At 45.4% G+C, this 10654-nt stretch overlaps 1 non-coding gene across 1 annotated transcript; it reads left to right on the top strand.

Annotated features, from left to right (window-relative positions):
* Window positions 1-491: 491 nt before the first annotated feature.
* On the top strand, window positions 492-565 carry TRNAN-AUU (transfer RNA asparagine (anticodon AUU)). The gene has a single exon. It is a non-coding gene; the product is annotated as a tRNA-Asn (tRNA).
* The last annotated feature ends 10089 nt before the right edge of the window (window positions 566-10654 follow it).

Raw genomic sequence — 10654 nt, 5'->3', positions numbered from 1 at the left:
GCATTCTGTGTGTATCCAGCTTAACAGGTGTGAGCATCATACAACTACTGACTTGCGAGTAACTATACAGCAGCTCCATACCTTGTGACTTGAAGAAACACCAGTTAACCCCGGGAATGCTGCAGTCAAAGCAACAATTCCTCTTCTTCAATTACCATTTTAATAATAGGGTAAAGAAAATGAAGTGGATTTTTGAAAGAAAATAATACTGTCAATATACTATTAAAACAAATTAAAATGGTAAAAGTTATTGTACTTTAAGTAAAAATAAAAGAGACAAAATATCAATCCCAGTTTTGGATTACTTTAATTAACAAAAAAAATGCATATAGCACTCACTCATCATGGGAAAGTACCAATGTGTTTCTTCGTTGGTTGATGGAAGAAACATCTTACAAAAACTCTCCAGATTATTGACTTTTTAAAGTTTTTCTAGGAAACGTTTTAGATGAATGCTTATTAGCCTTTGTCAGTATGGACTTTTGCAAAGTGTCTCTGTGGCGCAATTGGTTAGTGTGTTTGGCTATTAACCAAAAGGTTGGTGGTTCAATCCCACCCAGGGACGTAATTAACCTTGTGATCAGATTTTGGTGATATTTAAGTAGACAAGTCAAAATTTCAAACCTCCTCTTATGGTGTAGGGTACATGGCCTTCTCTGATGTAATCAGAGTTAGATTTGATTCAGTGATTTTATAAAAAACAGCTAGGAAGCACAATTTAGCAGTGGGTTGCAGAGAAAAAAAATATGCTGGCAGAAAAATCCAATCGAGTGATTAAACAGCTCTTCATTTTCTGGCTTTATTTTTATGCTAACAAATTTGTTCTCTGAAAAGTGTCCACAAAGCCAAGTCTCTGATTAACACCTTTGTAAGGATGGTTTTTCACCTATTACTAAATTAAACTTGCTTCATTGGAAAGGCAGCAAGATGCATCCTCATTTCAATGTCTACTGAAATAATACAAGTTGACACCAGGAAACATTAACGCCACTGCATCCTTGCTGCTTTCTCATGTGGAAGTCTGTTTAATGTGAAAACAAATGTGTGTGTTTTTTTCAACCTGGAAGCCCAAGATCGATCTTAAATAGACCCCTGGGTTTTAAGGATAACCATGGTTGAGTCCAATGGTTAATTCACATTGACCGAAGTTCTAATTAAGTCACCTGTGCTCAAGCATGATATCCTTAAAATCTGGATTGCAATGACAGAATTTTGGAACTATGCCTAAGGGTTTAATTTTTACATTTATCCACTGACAATAAATCTACCTACAATATCCCTGTAACTGTTATGATTACAGTATTTCACTAAATAATTTAATTTGCTGAACCTTCTGTAAAAAGAAATATTAAGCTGCTGTAATTCCCAGATGCAGCAAATTTGTTAGCTAGTGGGCAAAACCATGTGCACTGCAGGGATGGGGGGGGGGCAGATATAACATTTGCAGAGAGATTTAGGTGGGTTATATTGTTTGTGTGCAGGGTAAATACTGGCTGTTTTGTTTTTACACTGCAATTTAGATTTCAGTTTGAACACACCGCACCAAAATCTAACTCTCTCTGCACATATTATACACCCCCCCCCCTGCAGTGTACATGGTTTTAGCTAATAAATTTGCTGCTGTGATCAGATCTGAGTTAAGCCCTATGTATTTGGCACTGGCAAAGGGTTAGAGGCCTTGCTGTAGAGCTCACACCTTTCTTATCATGCATTGTAATATTTCCTATGTCCTGATGTTGTGCTCTCTGCTCCATCCAAGTAAACAGCAATGTAGCATGGCTATCAAAGAGCGTGAAGATTGCAGATTTCCTGGGATTAATGCTAAGGAATGCTATTCCAGAGGCTGCTGCTTTAATTCAAGTGTCACTGGGGTTAAATGGTGTTTTTACCTTAAAAACACAGGTAGAGTATATAGTACAGTGGTAAAGTGGGAGCATGTAGTGCTATTGATTACAGATTTGATGGAGCTTAAACATGGATAAGGTCCATGGCTCTAAGAGTTTATCTTGTGTATCCTTTATTCTTAGTCATGGTCAGATAAGATTAGAAAATACCATTTAAGTGGAAATTTCCTGTTAGCTGTTTTTCAGTTTGCTCAACTGTCTGATTAACTGGTCCTAAAAAAGGACCAAAGGAGCTAAATTGCCCTGTGATCTAGCTAAATTGCCCCAGTTAAAAAAAAAAAAACTAAGCTGCTGTAATTCCTGGATGTTTCCTTACTGCATCAACAGGAAGTGACAAGAAACAATGTAATGTGGAACCGTACAGCAGAAGGGATTGCGGCTACCCCACAATAAGTGCAGCGGAATGTAAGAAGAGGCATATACAGTGTGGTGTGGCTGTAGATGAGCTTAGTGGTTTCTGTTAGAGTTCTTCTACTTCTAACTACTCGTACATAAATGAGTAAGCCGCCGATTTATTAAACCTGGTGAAATGATAATTTGCATGGTGATAAAGTACCAGCCAATCAGCTCCTAATTGCCATGTCACAGGCTGGGTTTGAAAAATGACAGTTAGGAGCTGACTGGCTGGTACTTTATCACCTTGCACTTTATCAGTTCACCAGGCTTAATAGATCTGCCCCAATGTTTCAAAATGGAATGCATCAAGAGAACGGTGTTGGTAGTATAAAACTACCTACAGCACCTGGTATTCCCAGGTGGTCTCACATCCAAGAACAAACCAGGCCTAAAATCAGGTGATATTGGGCATATACAGTGTGGTGTGGCTGTAGATGAGCTTAGTGGTTTCTGTTAGAGTTCTTCTACTTCTAACTACTCGTACATAAATGAGTAAGCAGCCGATTTATTAAACCTGGTGAAATGATAATTTGCATGGTGATAAAGTACCAGCCAATCAGCTCCTAATTGCCATGTCACAGGCTGGGTTTGAAAAATGACAGTTAGGAGCTGACTGGCTGGTACTTTATCACCTTGCACTTTATCAGTTCACCAGGCTTAATAGATCTGCCCCAATGTTTCAAAATGGAATGCATCAAGAGAACGGTGTTAGTATTGTAAAAATACACACAACTCCTGGTATTTCCTTGTGGTCTCCCATCCAATTACTAAAACCAGGACCAACACTGCTCAGCTTCCATGATCAGGAGAGATTGGGCAAATCCAGTGTGCTGTGGCTGTAGATGAGCTGGTGGTTTCTGTTACAGCTCTTCTACTTCTAACTTCTGGTACATAAAAGAATACATGTAAAAATTAAATGTACCAAGAAAATGGTGTTGGTAGTTTAAAAACACCTAAAGAATCTGATACTACCAAGCAGTCTCCCATCCATGTATTAACAAAGTCCAATACTGCTTTGCTTCAAAAATCAAATGAGATTGGGCATATCCAGTGTGGTGTGGCTTTAGATAAGCTTTGTGGTTTCTGTTAGAGCTCTTCTACTTCTAACTACTGGTACATTAATGAATATGTATAAGGTTGTAGTTTATCCAATATGCCTTTACTACCTTACCTTTCAACCCCCCCTCCCTCCCCTCTTCTCCTTATAGTTTCCTTAGTTCTCTCCTCCTCGTGTGTGCGTTATTTGTTTTCTCATACGTCCTAGAGGATGCTGGGGTCACATTAAGAACCATGGGGTATAGACGGGATCCGCAGGAGACATGGGCACTTTAAGACTTTCAAAGGGTGTGAACTGTCTCCTCCCTCTATGCCCCTCCTCCAGACTCCAGTTTTAGTATTGTGCGCAGTGATACTGGATGCACTACAGGGGAGCTCTACTGAGTTTCTCTGAAAAGACTTGTTAGTTTTTTTTATTTTCAGGGAGGCTGCTGGCAACAGTCTCCCTGCTTCGTGGGACTTAGGGGAGAGAAGTATGACCAACTTCTAGTGAGTTCAATGGCTCTGCTTCAGGCTGACAGGACACCATTAGCTCCTGAGGGTGCTGATCGCTGGGTACGCCTAGATGCACACTCCCGCAGCCTGCCGTCACCCCCTTACAGAGCCAGAAGACAGGTGAGTAGCAGAAGAACAGAAGACTTCTTCTTCAGTGACGGCATTCTGAGGTACCGAGCAGCGAGCGGAACGCTGCGCGCCATGCTCCCACACAAACACAGGCACTGCAGGGTGCAGGGCACGGGGGGGGGGGGGGCACCCTGGGCAGCATAAATTCCTCACAAAAGGCTGGAAAAAGTGGACATTAGTGCCTGGGCACTGTCCTTACCCCGCTAGCGTAATTAATTATTTCTGAGCGGGACAGATACGCGCCATTACAGCGGCGGGGCTTCTTCCTCACCTCACCAGAACATCTTTAGAGCATTACAAGTCTATCACTATAGAGTTTATTATTTCCCAGACTGTGTACTTTTGGCGCTGGATTGTGAGCTGAAAAATCCTCTGTGTCCCTCTGACAGATTTACTGACGGTCTGTCCCCCATAAGCCGGTGTGTCTGTGGGTACTTGGTATATGTGTGTCAACATGTCGGTGGCTGAATGTTTTTCCCAAGAGGAAACTATATTAGGAATGCAGACATATGATGGTGGCCCTGTTGGCACCACCAATAACTGACTGGGTAAATGTTTCAGTAATATCAGAGTAAGGTTGGATAAATCTGTGTCCCAGACACAGACGTAGAGAATAGATGTGATATTCATGGCTATGTTTCTTTTCCCTCAGGCCCCGCTGGGTCGCAAAAATGTTATTTTGCCCAGTTACTACACACTGATACTGACACGGATACTGATACTTATGTCGACCATAATGTTTCCTGATTAGATCCAATATTGGCAAGGAGCATTCAGTACATGATTGTGGATATTAAGGACATATTAAAATCACTGAAGACCCTGCTGTTCCTGACAAAGGGGTCTATATGTATGTATATATAGATATATAATGAAAGCTGATGTAACGTTCCTCCATCTCTGTTTGAGAAAGTCTGGGCCAGCTCGACAAGATGGTTTCAAATCCCCAAAAGGATTCTGGTTGTTTATTCATTTCCCGCCGCGGACAGAATAAAGTGGGAGTCACCCCCTGTTCTGCACGGGGCCCTGTCACAAATCCAGCGGATCGTATGCAGGAAGCTACATTATTTCTAGTTATGTAACCACGGGTACATTACTTAGACCTGCCATTACATGTGCATGGGTGAGTAGTAGTATTCAAGAATTGGTCGAATACCTTGTCATCCGATATAGATACCCTGGAGAGATGGGATACTCCTTACGTTGTATCATATCAAGGACACTGCAGCATACTTACGTGAGACTGCAAGGGATATAGGACTCTTGAGTTCACGGGCCAATTTCATGGCAGTGTCGGATAGGAGGGCATTGTGGATTCACCAAGAGAATGCTGATGCTGACTCCAAGAAGAAAGGGAGTCTCTTCCCTATGAAGGTGAAGCCTTGTTTGGTGACTGCCTAGTTAATTTGATCTCGGCAGCTCCCGCAGGTAAGTCAACCTTCTTGCCCTATGTTCCCTCCCAACGGATGAAGACGCATCATTATCTGATGCAGTCATTTCGGCCCAATAGATATGCAAGAAGTTAAGATTCCCCTTTCTTTGCAGGTAGAGGAAGGAGAAGAGAGAAGAGGTCTGCATCCTCTTCAAGATCGCAGGAGCAGAGATCATCCTCTGCTTCTGCCAAATCCACTGCATGACGCTGGGGCTCTCTTGCAGGAGCCCGCACCAGTGGGGGCACGTCTAAAACTCTTCAGTCAGTTCTGGATTCATTCGGACATGGACTCGTGTGTTTTACAAATAGTGTCCCAAGGGTACAAACTGGGGTTTCAAGATGTTCCCCCTCACCGATTGTTCAAACATTAAGTTACTGTGCTATTCCTGGGTTATATAGCGCTGGGGGGTGTGCTGACATACTCTCTCTCTGTCTCTCCAAAGGGCCTTGTGGGGAAACTGTCTTCAGAAAAAGCATTCCCTGTGTGTGTAGTGTGTCGGTACACGTGTGTCGACATGTCTGAGGAAGAAGGCTATATTAGAGAGGAGCGGGAGCAAATGAATGTGGTGTCTCCGCCGACAGCTGATTGGATGGATATGTGGAATGTTTTAAATGCTAGTGTAAACTCATTGCACAAAAGATTAGACAAGGCAGAAGCTTTGGGACAGTCAGGATTTAAACCCATGCCTGATCCTATGTTGCAGGGACTGTCAGGGTCTCATAAGCGCCCACTATCCCAGATTGTTGACACAGATACCGACACGGATTCTGACTCCAGTGTCGATTACGATGATGCAAAGTTACAGCCAAAATTGGCAAAATCCATTCGATTTATGATTATGGCAATAAAAGATGTTTTGCACATCACAGAGGAACCCCCTGTCGCTGACAAGAGGGTACATATGTACAAGGGAAAGAAGCCTGAGGTAACCTTTCCCCCCTCACACGAGCTGAACGAGTTATGTGAAAAAGCTTGGGAATCTCCAGATAAAAGACTGCAGATTTCCAAAAGGATTCTTATGGCGTATCCTTTCCCATCAACGGATAGGTTACGATGGGAATCCTCCCCTAGGGTGGACAAAGCATTAACACGCTTATCCAAGAAGGTAGCCCTCCCGTCCCAGGATACGGCTACCCTCAAAGAGTGTGCTGACCGCAAACAGGAGATTACCCTGAAGTCCATTTATACACATTCAGGTACCTTACTCAGACCGGCAATTGCGTCGGCCTGGGTGTGTAGTGCTGTAGCGGCATGGACAAATACCTTATCTGAGGGGATGGATAGCCTAGACAAGGATACTATTTTATTGACCCTGGGGCATATAAGAGATGCTGTCCTATATATGTGTGTATGCAAACTACAGGTGGTGCTGCAGGGCCCACACCCTTTTACTTGTCTTGTAGAGCAGCTCTGAAGCTGTTACAGTGCCCAGCTGCTGCAAGAAATCAGCTTGAATGCTTCAGGGGCTTGGGCATGGCCAACATGAGCCCCACACCGAAGGAGGGTGGGGGTGTTTAATGCAAACTTGGGGTTATCCAAGCGCCGCAAAAGGCCGCCATGCCCTGCATGCCCCTTTTCTCTTTTCATATACAGATGAGGGTTCCAGCCAACTTTGGCCCACTGCTTGGATGACATCACCGTATGCAAATCCGTCTGCTGCAGAACTTCCCCCAGGAATGCTTGCAATAGTTGTTGCATATGGTTTAATGTCTGAGGGTGCTTCAGTATTAGGCAGCCTTCTGCCCTCCCATGTTCATCTGAAAAGATGTGGTCTCCCTGCAGTTGTTGTCCCCAGACGAGAGTTCCCTTGTGCTTCCTCAGTTAAATCTCCTTAACTTGACGGGGGTGTGCCCGAGCAGCCGCCCTCCCCAGCCCTATCCCAACACATACTTATCTTGCATATGAGATCTCTTGATCATGAAGATAGTTCTCACAGGTTGAGGTTCATCCTGGCCCCGCTCCCCGCTGGAGATCGCTGATGGGGACAGCAGCGGGGCTTCAGCAGAAGGGTGAGTATGTGTGGCCAGAGACCTCCCTTCCCATGTGCAGGCCTGCAGAGTCTGCCGCGCAGGATGGGGGCATGTGGCACTCTCCCTCCCAGGGGCTCTTCCAGATGTAGCTCCTCAGCAGTATTTTTCCCGGGCTGCGCGGCGCTCTCCCCGACTGGCATCCGCCCTGGAACACTGCCTTCCTCAACGCAACATCAGCAGGGGGCCCTGGCCTCATCACCATCCCAGGTCTTTCTCATGTATGTATCATGTATGTGTGTGTGATATATGTATGAATCATATATGTTTGTGATATATATATATATATATATTCCATAGACAAAAAACCTTACGGTTTCACATGTCCCATTAAGGCTTCTTAGACATGATCGAAATTTCAGAAACCTGTTGTAACTCTTCCACTCAAACTCCAAAAAGCAATGAAATTCCGATCATTAAGGCTGACGCCTTAATGGACGTGTTCCTTGCGCAATACAGATATGGTATGCCATCACAGCCTGTGGGTAAGTGCAGATTCAGCACTCTCACAGAGTGAGATTGCTGTCACTCACACAATGGTGGAGCTGCTAATTCACAGATTTGTGTGCTCATTGGAATACACACATGCAGTCTATGCAACTGAAGGTCTGAGCAGTTTTGTGGTGCTCCCATCCCACACAGTGCCCACAACCATCCCATTCAGTCAACACAACAAAGCCACCTTGTTACAACATCCTTCTAACTCCATACATCCATCTCACTTAGTATACACATTTAGCTCCCTCAAACATCTTGGTTAATTGCTAAACTATAATACCCCATCTACGGTCTATGCATCTACACTTACTTCCCCTATACACCCCCATGCTGCCCGGTCTTCCCCAATCCCTACTGCTGTGTTCTCCCATCTGTGCTAGTCTGTACTAACTTATCTGTACCATCTGTCTTTCCCCACCTGTGCATTGTCTGTACCACCGTTTCCTTCTCTCTGTGCTGCTCAGTGTTTCCTTCTTCAACGTCACTCTGCCTCCTCCAGTACATGGCACACTGTCTTCTCTCCCATCTGCACCAGTTTTCTACCCATCCATGCCAGTGTTTTCAACCCATCTGCACCATTTCCCCCATCTGCACCGCTCTGTCTCCCTTCCCATACTTGCTGCTTAATCTACCCCCTATCCACACCACTCTTACCCTATTCATGTAGCTGACATCCTGAAGGTAAATTTAGTGGATCCTGCGCTCTTGGCAGGGGGATAACCGCCACAGCCCACCCCCCAGTGGTCCGGAAACGCCTCCGTTGTGCAGACCATGCCCTGCCAATGGCATTCTAACGCTGTTTGCACGCCCCCCTCCTTCCCCGCAACCACCTCTGCCTATCAATCAGGCAGGGTGATAGCATCTCACTGGGCTCCTGGGGTACGCACGCGCAGTGCGGCCATTGCACGTGCGCACCTCACAAACTAATTCAGACTGCAATCGCTGCTGCTGCTGCTGCGGTCTGAATTACCCCGTGTTTCTCTGTCCCCCCCATTAGTGCTGCTTAGTGTTCCCTCTATCCACACACTTCTGTTCCCCCATCCACACCGCTCTCCTCCCTCCAATCAACAACACTCTTACCTCATCTGAGCAGCGTTGTCTTCCGCTCAGACCTTCAGTTGCATAGACTGCATGTGTGTATTCCAATGAGCACACAAATCTGTGAATTAGCAGCTCCACCATTGTGTGAGTGACAGCAATCTCACTCTGTGAGAGTGCTGAATCTGCACTTACCCACAGGCTGTGATGGCATACCATATCTGTATTGCGCAAGGAACACGTCCATTAAGGCGTCAGCCTTAATGATCGGAATTTCATTGCTTTTTGGAGTTTGAGTGGAAGAGTTACAACAGGCTTCTGAAATTTGGATCATGTCTAAGAAGCCTTAATGGGACATGTGAAACCGTAAGGTTTTTTGTCTATGGAATTTCATCGCTTTTTTTACATTTATTTTTTTTATTCACTCAAACTCCAAAAAGCAATGAAATTCCGATCATTAAGGCTGACGCCTTAATGGACGTGTTCCTTGCGCAATACAGATATGGTATGCCATCACAGCCTGTGGGTAAGTGCAGATTCAGCACTCTCACAGAGTGAGATTGCTGTCACTCACACAATGGTGGAGCTGCTAATTCACAGATTTGTGTGCTCATTGGAATACACACATGCAGTCTATGCAACTGAAGGTCTGAGCAGTTTTGTGGTGCTCCCATCCCACACAGTGCCCACAACCATCCCATTCAGTCAACACAACAAAGCCACCTTGTTACAACATCCTTCTAACTCCATACATCCATCTCACTTAGTATACACATTTAGCTCCCTCAAACATCTTGGTTAATTGCTAAACTATAATACCCCATCTACGGTCTATGCATCTACACTTACTTCCCCTATACACCCCCATGCTGCCCGGTCTTCCCCAATCCCTACTGCTGTGTTCTCCCATCTGTGCTAGTCTGTACTAACTTATCTGTACCATCTGTCTTTCCCCACCTGTGCATTGTCTGTACCACCGTTTCCTTCTCTCTGTGCTGCTCAGTGTTTCCTTCTTCAACGTCACTCTGCCTCCTCCAGTACATGGCACACTGTCTTCTCTCCCATCTGCACCAGTTTTCTACCCATCCATGCCAGTGTTTTCAACCCATCTGCACCATTTCCCCCATCTGCACCGCTCTGTCTCCCTTCCCATACTTGCTGCTTAATCTACCCCCTATCCACACCACTCTTACCCTATTCATGTAGCTGACATCCTGAAGGTAAATTTAGTGGATCCTGCGCTCTTGGCAGGGGGATAACCGCCACAGCCCACCCCCCAGTGGTCCGGAAACGCCTCCGTTGTGCAGACCATGCCCTGCCAATGGCATTCTAACGCTGTTTGCACGCCCCCCTCCTTCCCCGCAACCACCTCTGCCTATCAATCAGGCAGGGTGATAGCATCTCACTGGGCTCCTGGGGTACGCACGCGCAGTGCGGCCATTGCACGTGCGCACCTCACAAACTAATTCAGACTGCAATCGCTGCTGCTGCTGCGGTCTGAATTACCCCGTGTTTCTCTGTCCCCCCCATTAGTGCTGCTTAGTGTTCCCTCTATCCACACACTTCTGTTCCCCCATCCACACCGCTCTCCTCCCTCCAATCAACAACACTCTTACCTCATCTGAGCAGCGTTGTCTTCCGCTCAGACCTTCAGTTGCATAGACTGCATGTGTGTATT

The sequence above is a fragment of the Pseudophryne corroboree genome, unplaced genomic scaffold, assembly GCF_028390025.1.
Source record: "Pseudophryne corroboree isolate aPseCor3 unplaced genomic scaffold, aPseCor3.hap2 scaffold_709, whole genome shotgun sequence".
Classification (NCBI taxonomy): Eukaryota; Metazoa; Chordata; class Amphibia; order Anura; family Myobatrachidae; genus Pseudophryne; species Pseudophryne corroboree.
The sequence above is the reverse complement of the archived record's forward strand: the minus strand, read 5'-3'. Positions and strand labels throughout refer to the sequence as shown.